Genomic DNA, 14,220 nt, shown 5'->3' with positions numbered 1-14,220 from the left:
AGATCGCTGGCAGGCAGAAGGGGCTAGCCTGGAAAGCTGTTGCTCAGCCTCATCTGCCCACGGCACTGCTCGCACAGAGGCACAGAGACTGGGGCTGCTTGCTTGTCTTGCCACCTCAAACTTCAAACGTAGCTCTTGGGGTCCGTGTCGTGAGACTCTGGCAGCCATGCTCTGAAAATGCGAACGTCTGCAGATAGCTGGCAGGCAGAAGGGGCTAGCCTGGAAAGCTGTTGCTCAGCCTCATCTGCCCACGGCACTGCTCGCACAGAGGCACAGGGACTGGGGCTGCTTGCTTGTCTTCACACCTCAAACTTCAAACGTAGCTTATGGGGTCCGTGCCCTGAGCCACCGGCACCCCTGCTATGAAAATGCGAACGTCTGCAGATAGCTGGCAGGCAGAAGGGGCTAGCCTGGAAAGCTGTTGCTCAGCCTCATCTGCCCACGGCACTGCTCGCACAGAGGCACAGAGACTGGAGCTGCTTGCTTGTCTTGCCACCTCAAACTTCAAACGTAGCTTATGGGGTCCGTGACAAGAGCCTGCGGCAGCTCTGCTCCGAAAATGCGAACGTCTGCAGATAGCTGGCAGGCAGAAGGGGCTAGCCTGGAAAGCTGTTGCTCAGCCTCATCTGCCCACGGCACTGCTCGCGCAGAGGCACAGAGACTGGGGCTGCTTGCTTGTCTTGCCACCTCAAACTTCAAACGTAGCTTATGGGGTCCGTGCCGGGAGCCTGCGGCAGCCCTGCTCCGAAAATGCGAACGTCTGCAGATAGCTGGCAGGCAGAAGGGGCTAGCCTGGAAAGCTGTTGCTCAGCCTCATCTGCCCACGGCACTGCTCGCACAGAGGCACAGAGACTGGGGCTGCTTGCTTGTCTTGCCACCTCAAACTTCAAACGTAGATTATGGGGTCCATGCCGGGAGCCACCGGCACCCCTGTTCCGAAAATGCGAACGTCTGCAGATAGCTGGCAGGCAGAAGGGGCTAGCCTGGAAAGCTGTTGCTCAGCCTCATCTGCCCACGGCACTGCTCGCACAGAGGCACAGAGACTGGGGCTGCTTGCTTGTCTTGCCACCTCAAACTTCAAACGAAACTTATGGGGTCCGTGCCGGGACCCTGAGGCAGCCCTGCTCCGAAAATGCCAACGTCTGCAGATAGCTGGCAGGCAGAAGGGGCTAGCCTGGAAAGCTGTTGCTCAGCCTCATCTGCCCACGGCACTGCTCGCACAGAGGCACAGAGACTGGGGCTGCTTGCTTGTCTTGCCACTTCAAACTTCAAACGTAGCTCTTGGGGTCCGTGGCGTGAGACTCTGGCAGCCATGCTCTGAAAATGCGAACGTCTGCAGATAGCTGGCAGGCAGAAGGGGCTAGCCTGGAAAGCTGTTGCTCAGCCTCATCTGCCCACGGCACTGCTCGCACAGAGGCACAGAGACTGGGGCTGCTTGCTTGTCTTCACACCTCAAACTTCAAACGTAGCTTATGGGGTCCGTGCCGGGAGCCTGCGGCAGCCCTGCTCCGAAAATGCGAATGTCTGCAGATAGCTGGCAGGCAGAAGGGGCTAGCCTGGAAAGCTGTTGCTCAGCCTCATCTGCCCACGGCGCTGCTCGCACAGAGGCACAGAGACTGGGGCTGCTTGCTTGTCTTGCCACCTCCAACTTCAAACGTACCTTATGGGGTCCGTGCCGTGAGCCACCGGCAGCCCTGCTTCGAAAATGCGAACGTCTGCAAATAGGTGGCAGGCAGAAGTGGCTAGCCTGGAAAGCTGTTGCTCAGCCTCATCTGCCCACGGCACTGCTCGCACAGAGGCACAGAGACTGGGGCTGCTTGCTTGTCTTGCCACCTCAAACTTCAAACGTAGCTTATGGGGTCCGTGCCGGGAGCCTGCGGCAGGCCTGCTCCGCACATGCGAACGTCTGCAGATAGCTGGCAGGCAGAAGAGGCTAGCCTGGAAAGCTGTTGTGCAGCCTCATCTGCTCACGGCACTGCTCGCACAGAGGCACAGTGACTGGGGCTGCTTGCTTGTCTTGCCACCTCAAACTTCAAATGTAACTTATGGGGTCCGTGCCGGGAGCCTGCGGCAGCCCTGCTCCGAAAATGCGAACGTCTGCACATAGCTGGCAGGCAGAAGGGACTAGCCTGGAAAGCTGTTGCTCAGGCTCATCTGCCCACGGCACTGCTTGCACAGAGGCACAGAGACTCGTGCTACTTGCTTGTCTTGCCACCTCAAACTTCAAACGTAGCTCTTGGGGTCCGTGGCGTGAGACTCTGGCAGCCGTGCTCTGAAAATGCGAACGTCTGCAGATAGCTGGCAGGCAGAAGGGGCTAGCCTGGAAAGCTGTTGCTCAGCCTCATCTGCCCACGGCACTGCTCGCACAGAGGCACAGAGACTGGGGCTGCTTGCTTGTCTTGCCACCTCAAACTTCAAACGTAGCTTATGGGGTCCGTGCCGGGAGCCTGCAGCAGCCCTGCTCCGAAAATGCGAACGTCTGCAGATAGCTGGCAGGCAGAAGGGGCTAGCCTGGAAAGCTGTTGCTCAGCCTCATCTGCCCACGGCACTGCTCGCACAGAGGCACAGAGACTGGGGCTGCTTGCTTGTCTTGCCACCTCAAACTTCAAACGTAGCTTATGGGGTCCGTGCCGGGAGCCACCGGCACCCCTGCTCCGAAAATGCGAACGTCTGCAGATAGCTGGCAGGCAGAAGGGGCTAGCCTGGAAAGCTGTTGCTCAGCCTCATCTGCCCACGGCACTGCTCGCACAGAGGCACAGAGACTGGGGCTGCTTGCTTGTCTTGCCACCTCAAACTTCAAACGTAGCTCTTGGGGTCCGTGTCGTGAGACTCTGGCAGCCATGCTCTGAAAATGCGAACGTCTGCAGATAGCTGGCAGGCAGAAGGGGCTAGCCTGGAAAGCTGTTGCTCAGCCTCATCTGCCCACGGCACTGCTCGCACAGAGGCACAGGGACTGGGGCTGCTTGCTTGTCTTCACACCTCAAACTTCAAACGTAGCTTATGGGGTCCGTGCCCTGAGCCACCGGCACCCCTGCTATGAAAATGCGAACGTCTGCAGATAGCTGGCAGGCAGAAGGGGCTAGCCTGGAAAGCTGTTGCTCAGCCTCATCTGCCCACGGCACTGCTCGCACAGAGGCACAGAGACTGGGGCTGCTTGCTTGTCTTGCCACCTCAAACTTCAAACGTAGCTTATGGGGTCCGTGACAAGAGCCTGCGGCAGCTCTGCTCCGAAAATGCGAACGTCTGCAGATAGCTGGCAGGCAGAAGGGGCTAGCCTGGAAAGCTGTTGCTCAGCCTCATCTGCCCACGGCACTGCTCGCGCAGAGGCACAGAGACTGGGGCTGCTTGCTTGTCTTGCCACCTCAAACTTCAAACGTAGCTTATGGGGTCCGTGCCGGGAGCCTGCGGCAGCCCTGCTCCGAAAATGCGAACGTCTGCAGATAGCTGGCAGGCAGAAGGGGCTAGCCTGGAAAGCTGTTGCTCAGCCTCATCTGCCCACGGCACTGCTCGCACAGAGGCACAGAGACTGGGGCTGCTTGCTTGTCTTGCCACCTCAAACTTCAAACGTAGATTATGGGGTCCATGCCGGGAGCCACCGGCACCCCTGTTCCGAAAATGCGAACGTCTGCAGATAGCTGGCAGGCAGAAGGGGCTAGCCTGGAAAGCTGTTGCTCAGCCTCATCTGCCCACGGCACTGCTCGCACAGAGGCACAGAGACTGGGGCTGCTTGCTTGTCTTGCCACCTCAAACTTCAAACGTAGCTTATAGGGTCCGTGCCGGGACCCTGAGGCAGCCCTGCTCCGAAAATGCCAACGTCTGCAGATAGCTGGCAGGCAGAAGGGGCTAGCCTGGAAAGCTGTTGCTCAGCCTCATCTGCCCACGGCGCTGCTCGCACAGAGGCACAGAGACTGGGGCTGCTTGCTTGTCTTGCCACCTCCAACTTCAAACGTACCTTATGGGGTCCGTGCCGTGAGCCACCGGCAGCCCTGCTTCGAAAATGCGAACGTCTGCAAATAGGTGGCAGGCAGAAGTGGCTAGCCTGGAAAGCTGTTGCTCAGCCTCATCTGCCCACGGCACTGCTCGCACAGAGGCACAGAGACTGGGGCTGCTTGCTTGTCTTGCCACCTCAAACTTCAAACGTAGCTTATGGGGTCCGTGCCGGGAGCCTGCGGCAGGCCTGCTCCGCACATGCGAACGTCTGCAGATAGCTGGCAGGCAGAAGAGGCTAGCCTGGAAAGCTGTTGTGCAGCCTCATCTGCTCACGGCACTGCTCGCACAGAGGCACAGTGACTGGGGCTGCTTGCTTGTCTTGCCACCTCAAACTTCAAATGTAACTTATGGGGTCCGTGCCGGGAGCCTGCGGCAGCCCTGCTCCGAAAATGCGAACGTCTGCACATAGCTGGCAGGCAGAAGGGACTAGCCTGGAAAGCTGTTGCTCAGGCTCATCTGCCCACGGCACTGCTTGCACAGAGGCACAGAGACTCGTGCTACTTGCTTGTCTTGCCACCTCAAACTTCAAATGTAACTTATGGGGTCCGTGCCGGGACCCTGAGGCAGCCCTGCTCCGAAAATGCGAACGTCTGCAGATAGCTGGCAGGCAGAAGGGGCTAGCCTGGAAAGCTGTTGCTCAGCCTCATCTGCCCACGGCACTGCTCGCACAGAGGCACAGAGACTGGGGCTGCTTGCTTGTCTTGCCACCTCAAACTTCAAACGTAGCTCTTGGGGTCCGTGGCGTGACACTCTGGCAGCCATGCTCTGAAAATGCGAACGTCTGCAGATACCTGGCAGGCAGAAGGGGCTAGCCTGGAAAGCTGTTGCTCAGCCTCATCTGCCCACGGCACTGCTCGCACAGAGGCACAGAGACTGGGGCTGCTTGCTTGTCTTGCCACCTCAAACTTCAAACGTAACTTATGGGGTCCGTGCCGGGAGCCTGCGGCAGCCCTGCTCCGAAAATGCGAATGTCTGCAGATAGCTGGCAGGCAGAAGGGGCTAGCCTGGAAAGCTGTTGCTCAGCCTCATCTGCCCACGGCGCTGCTCGCACAGAGGCACAGAGACTGGGGCTGCTTGCTTGTCTTGCCACCTCCAACTTCAAACGTACCTTATGGGGTCCGTGCCGTGAGCCACCGGCAGCCCTGCTTCGAAAATGCGAACGTCTGCAGATAGCTGGCAGGCAGAAGGGGCTAGCCTGGAAAGCTGTTGCTCAGCCTCATCTGCCCACGGCCCTGCTCGCACAGAGGCACAGAGACTGGGGCTGCTTGCTTGTCTTGCCACCTCAAACTTCAAACGTAGCTCTTGGGGTCCGTGCCGGGAGCCTGCGGCAGCCCTGCTTCAAAAATGCCAACGTCTGCAGATAGCTGGCAGGCAGAAGGGGCTAGCCTGGAAAGCTGTTGCTCAGCCTCATCTGCCCACGGCACTGCTCGCACAGAGGCACAGAGACTGGGGCTGCTTGCTTGTCTTGCCAACCCAAAATTCCAACGTAGCTTATAGGTTCCGTGCCAGGAGCCTGAGGAAGCCCTGCTCCGAAAATGCGAACGTCTGCAGATAGCTGGCAGGCAGAAGGGGCTAGCCTGGAAAGCTGTTGCTCAGCCTCATCTGCCCACGGCACTGCTCGCACAGAGGCACAGAGACTGGGGCTGCTTGCTTGTCTTGCCACCTCAAAATACAAACGTAGCTTATGGGGTCCGTGCCAGGAGCCTGAGGCAGCCCTGCTCCGAAAATGACAACGTCTGCAGATAGCTGGCAGGCAGAAGGGGCTAGCCTGGAAAGCTGTTGCTCAGCCTCATCTGCCCACGGCACTGCTCGCACAGAGGCACAGAGACTGGGGCTGCTTGCTTGTCTTGCCACCTCAAAATACAAACGTAGCTTATGGGGTCCGTGCCGGGAGCCACCGGCACCCCTGCTCCGAAAATGCGAACGTCTGCAGATAGCTGGCAGGCAGAAGTGGCTAGCCTGGAAAGCTGTTGCTCAGCCTCATCTGCCCATGGCACTGCTCGCACAGAGGCACAGAGACTGGGGCTACTTGCTTGTCTTGCCACCTCAAAGTTCAAACGTAGCTTATGGGGTCCGTGCCAGGAGCCTGAGGCAGCCCTGCTCCGAAAATGCGAACGTCTGCAGATAGCTGGCAGGCAGAAGGGGCTAGCCTGGAAAGCTGTTGCTCAGCCTCATCTGCCCACGACACTGCTCGCACAGAGGCACAGAGACTGGGGCTGCTTGCTTGTCTTGCCACCTCAAACTTCAAACGTAGCTTATGGGGTCCGTGCCGGGAGCCTGCGGCAGCCCTGCTCCGAAAATGCGAACGTCTGCAGATAGCTGGCAGCCAGAAGGGGCTAGCCTGGAAAGCTGTTGCTCAGCCTCATCTGCCCACGGCACTGCTCGCACAGAGGCACAGAGACTGGGGTTGCTTGCTTGTCTTGCCACCTCAAACTTCAAACGGAGCGTATGGGGTCCGTGGCGGGAGCCTGCGGCAGCCCTGCTCCAAAAATGGCAGCGTCTGCAGATAGCTGGCAGGCAGAAGGGGCTAGCCTGGAAAGCTCTTGCTCAGCCTCATCTGCCCACGGCACTGCTCGCACAGAGGCACAGAGACTGGGGCTGCTTGCTTGTCTTGCCACCCCAAACTTCAAACGTAGCTTATGGGGTCCGTGTCGGGAGCCTGCGGCAGCCCTGCTACAAAAATGCCAGCGTCTGCAAATAGCTGGCAGGCAGAAGGGGCTAGCCTGGAAAGCTGTTGCTCAGCCTCATCTGCCCACGGCACTGCTCGCACAGAGGCACAGAGACTGGGGCTGCTTGCTTGTCTTGCCACCTCAAACTTCAAACGTATCTTATGGGGTCCGTGCCAGGAAACTCTGGCAGCCCTGCTCCGAAAATGCAAACGTCTGCAGATAGGTGGCAGGCAGAAGGGGCTAGCCTGGAAAGCTGTTGCTCAGCCTCATCTGCCCACGGCACTGCTCGCACAGAGGCACAGAGACTGGGGCTGCTTGCTTGTCTTGCCACCCCAAAATTCCAAAGTAACTTATGGGGTCCGTGCCGGGAGCCTGCGGCAGCCCTGCTCCGAAAATGCCAACGTCTGCAGATAGCTGGCAGGCAGAAGAGGCTAGCCTGGAAAGCTGTTGCTCAGCTTCATCTGCCCACGGCACTGCTCGCACAGAGGCACAGAGAGTGGGGCTGCTTGCTTGTCTTGCCACCTCAAACTTCAAACGTAGCTCTTGGGGTCCGTGGCGTGAGACTCTGGCAGTCCTGCTCCGAAAATGCGAACGTCTGCAGATAGCTGGCAGGCAGAAGGGACTAGCCTGGAAAGCTGTTGCTCAGCCTCATCTGCCCACGGCACTGCTCGCACAGAGGCACAGAGACTGGGGCTGCTTGCTTGTCTTGCCACCTCAAACTTCAAACGTATCTCTTGGGGTCCGTGGCGTGAGACTCTGGCAGCCATGCTCTTAAAATGCGAACGTCTGCAGATAGCTGGCAGGCAGAAGGGGCTAGCCTGGAAAGCTGTTGCTCAGCCTCATCTGCCCACGGCACTGCTCGCACAGAGGCACAGAGAGTGGGGCTGCTTGCTTGTCTTGCCACCTCAAACTTCAAACGTAGCTTGTGGGGTCCGTGCCGTGAGCCACCGGCACCCCTGATCTGAAAATGCGAACGTCTGCAGATAGCTGGCAGGCAGAAGGGGCTAGCCTGCAAAGCTGTTGCTCAGCCTCATCTGCCCACGGCACTGCTCGCACAGAGGCACAGAGACTGGGGCTGCTTGCTTGTCTTGCCACCTCAAACTTCAAACGTATCTTATGGGGTCCGTGCCGGGAAACTCTGGCAGCCCTGCTCCGAAAATGCAAACGTCTGCAGATAGGTGGCAGGCAGAAGGGGCTAGCCTGGAAAGCTGTTGCTCAGCCTCATCTGCCCACGGCATTGCTCGCACAGAGGCACAGAGACTGGGGCTGCTTGCTTGTCTTTCCACCTCAAACTTCAAACGTAGCTTATAGGATCCGTGCCGTGAGCCACCAGCACCCCTGCTCCGAAAATGCGAACGTCTGCAGATAGCTGGCAGGCAGAAGGGGCTAGCCTGGAAAGCTGTTGCTCAGCCTCATCTGCCCACGGCACTGCTCGCACAGAGGCACAGAGACTGGGGCTGCTTGCTTGTCTTGCCAACCCAAAATTCCAACGTAGCTTATAGGGTCCGTGCCAGGAGCCTGAGGCAGCCCTGCTCCGAAAATGCGAACGTCTGCAGATAGCTGGCAGGCAGAAGGGGCTAGCCTGGAAAGCTGTTGCTCAGCCTCATCTGCCCACGGCACTGCTCGCACAGAGGCACAGAGACTGGGGCTGCTTGCTTGTCTTCACACCTCAAACTTCAAACGTAGCTTATGGGGTCCGTGCCGGGAGCCTGCGGCAGCCCTGCTCCGAAAATGCGAATGTCTGCAGATAGCTGGCAGGCAGAAGGGGCTAGCCTGGAAAGCTGTTGCTCAGCCTCATCTGCCCACGGCGCTGCTCGCACAGAGGCACAGAGACTGGGGCTGCTTGCTTGTATTGCCACCTCCAACTTCAAACGTACCTTATGGGGTCCGTGCCGTGAGCCACCGGCAGCCCTGCTTCGAAAATGCGAACGTCTGCAGATAGGTGGCAGGCAGAAGTGGCTAGCCTGGAAAGCTGTTGCTCAGCCTCATCTGCCCACGGCACTGCTCGCACAGAGGCACAGAGACTGGGGCTGCTTGCTTGTCTTGCCACCTCAAACTTCAAACGTAGCTTATGGGGTCCGTGCCGGGAGCCTGCGGCAGGCCTGCTCCGCACATGCGAACGTCTGCAGATAGCTGGCAGGCAGAAGGGGCTAGCCTGGAAAGCTGTTGTGCAGCCTCATCTGCTCACGGCACTGCTCGCACAGAGGCACAGTGACTGGGGCTGCTTGCTTGTCTTGCCACCTCAAACTTCAAATGTAACTTATGGGGTCCGTGCCGGGAGCCTACGGCAGGCCTGCTCCGAAAATGCGAACGTCTGCACATAGCTGGCAGGCAGAAGGGACTAGCCTGGAAAGCTGTTGCTCAGGCTCATCTGCCCACGGCACTGCTTGCACAGAGGCACAGAGACTCGTGCTACTTGCTTGTCTTGCCACCTCAAACTTCAAATGTAACTTATGGGGTCCGTGCCGGGACCCTGAGGCAGCCCTGCTCCGAAAATGCGAACGTCTGCAGATAGCTGGCAGGCAGAAGGGGCTAGCCTGGAAAGCTGTTGCTCAGCCTCATCTGCCCACGGCACTGCTCGCACAGAGGCACAGAGACTGGGGCTGCTTGCTTGTCTTGCCACCTCAAACTTCAAACGTAGCTCTTGGGGTCCGTGGCGTGACACTCTGGCAGCCATGCTCTGAAAATGCGAACGTCTGCAGATAGCTGGCAGGCAGAAGGGGCTAGCCTGGAAAGCTGTTGCTCAGCCTCATCTGCCCACGGCACTGCTCGCACAGAGGCACAGAGACTGGGGCTGCTTGCTTGTCTTCACACCTCAAACTTCAAACGTAGCTTATGGGGTCCGTGCCGGGAGCCTGCGGCAGCCCTGCTCCGAAAATGCGAATGTCTGCAGATAGCTGGCAGGCAGAAGGGGCTAGCCTGGAAAGCTGTTGCTCAGCCTCATCTGCCCACGGCGCTGCTCGCACAGAGGCACAGAGACTGGGGCTGCTTGCTTGTCTTGCCACCTCCAACTTCAAACGTACCTTATGGGGCCCGTGCCGTGAGCCACCGGCAGCCCTGCTTCGAAAATGCGAACGTCTGCAGATAGCTGGCAGGCAGAAGGGGCTAGCCTGGAAAGCTGTTGCTCAGCCTCATCTGCCCACGGCACTGCTCGCACAGAGGCACAGAGACTGGGGCTGCTTGCTTGTCTTGCCACCTCAAACTTCAAACGTAGCTCTTGGGGTCCGTGCCGGGAGCCTGCGGCAGCCCTGCTTCGAAAATGCCAACGTCTGCAGATAGCTGGCAGGCAGAAGGGGCTAGCCTGGAAAGCTGTTGCTCAGCCTCATCTGCCCACGGCACTGCTCGCACAGAGGCACAGAGACTGGGGCTGCTTGCTTGTCTTGCCAACCCAAAATTCCAACGTAGCTTATAGGGTCCGTGCCAGGAGCCTGAGGCAGCCCTGCTCCGAAAATGCGAACGTCTGCAGATAGCTGGCAGGCAGAAGGGGCTAGCCTGGAAAGCTGTTGCTCAGCCTCATCTGCCCACGGCACTGCTCGCACAGAGGCACAGAGACTGGGGCTGCTTGCTTGTCTTGCCACCTCAAAATACAAACGTAGCTTATGGGGTCCGTGCCAGGAGCCTGAGGGAGCCCTGCTCCGAAAATGACAACGTCTGCAGATAGCTGGCAGGCAGAAGGGGCTAGCCTGGAAAGCTGTTGCTCAGCCTCATCTGCCCACGGCACTGCTCGCACAGAGGCACAGAGACTGGGGCTGCTTGCTTGTCTTGCCACCTCAAAATACAAACGTAGCTTATGGGGTCCGTGCCGGGAGCCACCGGCACCCCTGCTCCGAAAATGCGAACGTCTGCAGATAGCTGGCAGGCAGAAGGGGCTAGCCTGGAAAGCTGTTGCTCAGCCTCATCTGCCCATGGCACTGCTCGCACAGAGGCACAGAGACTGGGGCTACTTGCTTGTCTTGCCACCTCAAACTTCAAACGTAGCTCATGGGGACCATGCTGGGAGCCTGCGGTAGCCGTGCTCCGAAAATGCGAACGTCTGCAGATAGCTGGCAGGCAGAAGGGGCTAGCCTGGAAAGCTGTTGCTCAGCCTCATCTGCCCACGACACTGCTCGCACAGAGGCACAGAGACTGGGGCTGCTTGCTTGTCTTGCCACCTCAAACTTCAAACGTAGCTTATGGGGTCCGTGCCGGGAGCCTGCGGCAGCCCTGCTCCGAAAATGCGAACGTCTGCAGATAGGTGGCAGGCAGAAGGGGCTAGCCTGGAAAGCTGTTGCTCAGCCTCATCTGCCCACGGCACTGCTCGCACAGAGGCACAGAGACTGGGGCTGCTTGCTTGTCTTGCCACCTCAAACTTCAAACGGAGCGTATGGGGTCCGTGGCGGGAGCCTGCGGCAGCCCTGCTCCAAAAATGGCAGCGTCTGCACATAGCTGGCAGGCAGAAGGGGCTAGCCTGGAAAGCTCTTGCTCAGCCTCATCTGCCCACGGCACTGCTCGCAGAGAGGCACAGAGACTGGGGCTGCTTGCTTGTCTTGCCACCCCAAACTTCAAACGTAGCTTATGGGGTCCGTGTCGGGAGCCTGCGGCAGCCCTGCTACAAAAATGCCAGCGTCTGCAAATAGCTGGCAGGCAGAAGGGGCTAGCCTGGAAAGCTGTTGCTCAGCCTCATCTGCCCACGGCACTGCTCGCACAGAGGCACAGAGACTGGGGCTGCTTGCTTGTCTTGCCACCTCAAACTTCAAACGTATCTTATGGGGTCCGTGCCGGGAATCTCTGGCAGCCCTGCTCCGAAAATGCAAACGTCTGCAGATAGGTGGCAGGCAGAAGTGGCTAGCCTGGAAAGCTGTTGCTCAGCCTCATCTGCCCACGGCACTGCTCGCACAGAGGCACAGAGACTGGGGCTGCTTGCTTGTCTTGCCACCCCAAAATTCCAAAGTAACTTATGGGGTCCATGCCGGGAGCCTGCGGCAGCCCTGCTCCGAAAATGCAAACGTCTGCAGATAGCTGGCAGGCAGAAGGGGCTAGCCTGGAAAGCTGTTGCTCAGCCTCATCTGCCCACGGCACTGCTCGCACAGAGGCACAGAGACTGGGGCTGCTTGCTTGTCTTGCCACCTCAAAATACAAACGTAGCTTATGGGGTCCGTGCCGGGAGCCACCGGCACCCCTGCTCCGAAAATGCGAACGTCTGCAGATAGCTGGCAGGCAGAAGGGGCTAGCCTGGAAAGCTGTTGCTCAGCCTCATCTGCCCATGGCACTGCTCGCACAGAGGCACAGAGACTGGGGCTACTTGCTTGTCTTGCCACCTCAAACTTCAAACGTAGCTCATGGGGACCATGCTGGGAGCCTGCGGTAGCCCTGCTCCGAAAATGCGAACGTCTGCAGATAGCTGGCAGGCAGAAGGGGCTAGCCTGGAAAGCTGTTGCTCAGCCTCATCTGCCCACGACACTGCTCGCACAGAGGCACAGAGACTGGGGCTGCTTGCTTGTCTTGCCACCTCAAACTTCAAACGTAGCTTATGGGGTCCGTGCCGGGAGCCTGCGGCAGCCCTGCTCCGAAAATGCGAACGTCTGCAGATAGGTGGCAGGCAGAAGGGGCTAGCCTGGAAAGCTGTTGCTCAGCCTCATCTGCCCACGGCACTGCTCGCACAGAGGCACAGAGACTGGGGCTGCTTGCTTGTCTTGCCACCTCAAACTTCAAACGGAGCGTATGGGGTCCGTGGCGGGAGCCTGCGGCAGCCCTGCTCCAAAAATGGCAGCGTCTGCAGATAGCTGGCAGGCAGAAGGGGCTAGCCTGGAAAGCTCTTGCTCAGCCTCATCTGCCCACGGCACTGCTCGCAGAGAGGCACAGAGACTGGGGCTGCTTGCTTGTCTTGCCACCCCAAACTTCAAACGTATCTTATGGGGTCCGTGTCGGGAGCCTGCGGCAGCCCTGCTACAAAAATGCCAGCGTCTGCAAATAGCTGGCAGGCAGAAGGGGCTAGCCTGGAAAGCTGTTGCTCAGCCTCATCTGCCCACGGCACTGCTCGCACAGAGGCACAGAGACTGGGGCTGCTTGCTTGTCTTGCCACCTCAAACTTCAAACGTATCTTATGGGGTCCGTGCCGGGAAACTCTGGCAGCCCTGCTCCGAAAATGCAAACGTCTGCAGATAGGTGGCAGGCAGAAGGGGCTAGCCTGGAAAGCTGTTGCTCAGCCTCATCTGCCCACGGCACTGCTCGCACAGAGGCACAGAGACTGGGGCTGCTTGCTTGTCTTGCCACCCCAAAATTCCAAAGTAACTTATGGGGTCCGTGCCGGGAGCCTGCGGCAGCCCTGCTCCGAAAATGCCAACGTCTGCAGATAGCTGGCAGGCAGAAGAGGCTAGCCTGGAAAGCTGTTGCTCAGCTTCATCTGCCCACGGCACTGCTCGCACAGAGGCACAGAGAGTGGGGCTGCTTGCTTGTCTTGCCACCTCAAACTTCAAACGTAGCTCTTGGGGTCCGTGGCGTGAGACTCTGGCAGTCCTGCTCTGAAAATGCGAACGTCTGCAGATAGCTGGCAGGCAGAAGGGACTAGCCTGGAAAGCTGTTGCTCAGCCTCATCTGCCCACGGCACTGCTCGCACAGAGGCACAGAGACTGGGGCTGCTTGCTTGTCTTGCCACCTCAAACTTCAAACGTATCTCTTGGGGTCCGTGGCGTGAGACTCTGGCAGCCATGCTCTGAAAATGCGAACGTCTGCAGATAGCTGGCAGGCAGAAGGGGCTAGCCTGGAAAGCTGTTGCTCAGCCTCATCTGCCCACGGCACTGCTCGCACAGAGGCACAGAGACTGGGGCTGCTTGCTTGTCTTGCCACCTCAAACTTCAAACGTAGCTTCTGGGGTCCGTGCCGTGAGCCACCGGCACCCCTGCTCTGAAAATGCGAACGTCTGCAGATAGCTGGCAGGCAGAAGGGGCTAGCCTGCAAAGCTGTTGCTCAGCCTCATCTGCCCACGGCACTGCTCGCACAGAGGCACAGAGACTGGGGCTGCTTGCTTGTCTTGCCACCTCAAACTTCAAACGTATCTTATGGGGTCCGTGCCGGGAAACTCTGGCAGCCCTGCTCCGAAAATGCAAACGTCTGCAGATAGGTGGCAGGCAGAAGGGGCTAGCCTGGAAAGCTGTTGCTCAGCCTCATCTGCCCACGGCACTGCTCGCACAGAGGCACAGAGAGTGGGGCTACTTGCTTGTCTTGCCACCTCAAACTTCAAACGTAGCTCATGGGGACCTTGCTGGGAGCCTGCGGTAGCCCTGCTCCGAAAATGCCAACGTCTGCAGATAGCTGGCGGGCAGAAGGGGCTAGCCTGGAAAGCTGTTGCTCAGCCTCATCTGCCCACGGCACTGCTCGCACAGAGGCACAGAGACTGGGGCTGCTTTCTTGTCTTGCCACCTCAAACTTCAAACGTAGCTTATGGGGTCTGTGCCGGGAGTCTCCGGCATCCCTGCTCCGAACATGCGAACGTCTGCAGATAGCTGGCGGGCAGAAGGGGCTAGCCTGGAAAGCTGTTGCTCAGCCTCATCTGCCCACGGCACTGCTCGCACAGAGGCACAGA

The sequence above is a fragment of the Opisthocomus hoazin genome, chromosome 11, assembly GCF_030867145.1.
Source record: "Opisthocomus hoazin isolate bOpiHoa1 chromosome 11, bOpiHoa1.hap1, whole genome shotgun sequence".
Lineage (NCBI taxonomy): Eukaryota > Metazoa > Chordata > Aves > Opisthocomiformes > Opisthocomidae > Opisthocomus > Opisthocomus hoazin.
The sequence above is the reverse complement of the archived record's forward strand: the minus strand, read 5'-3'. Positions refer to the sequence as shown.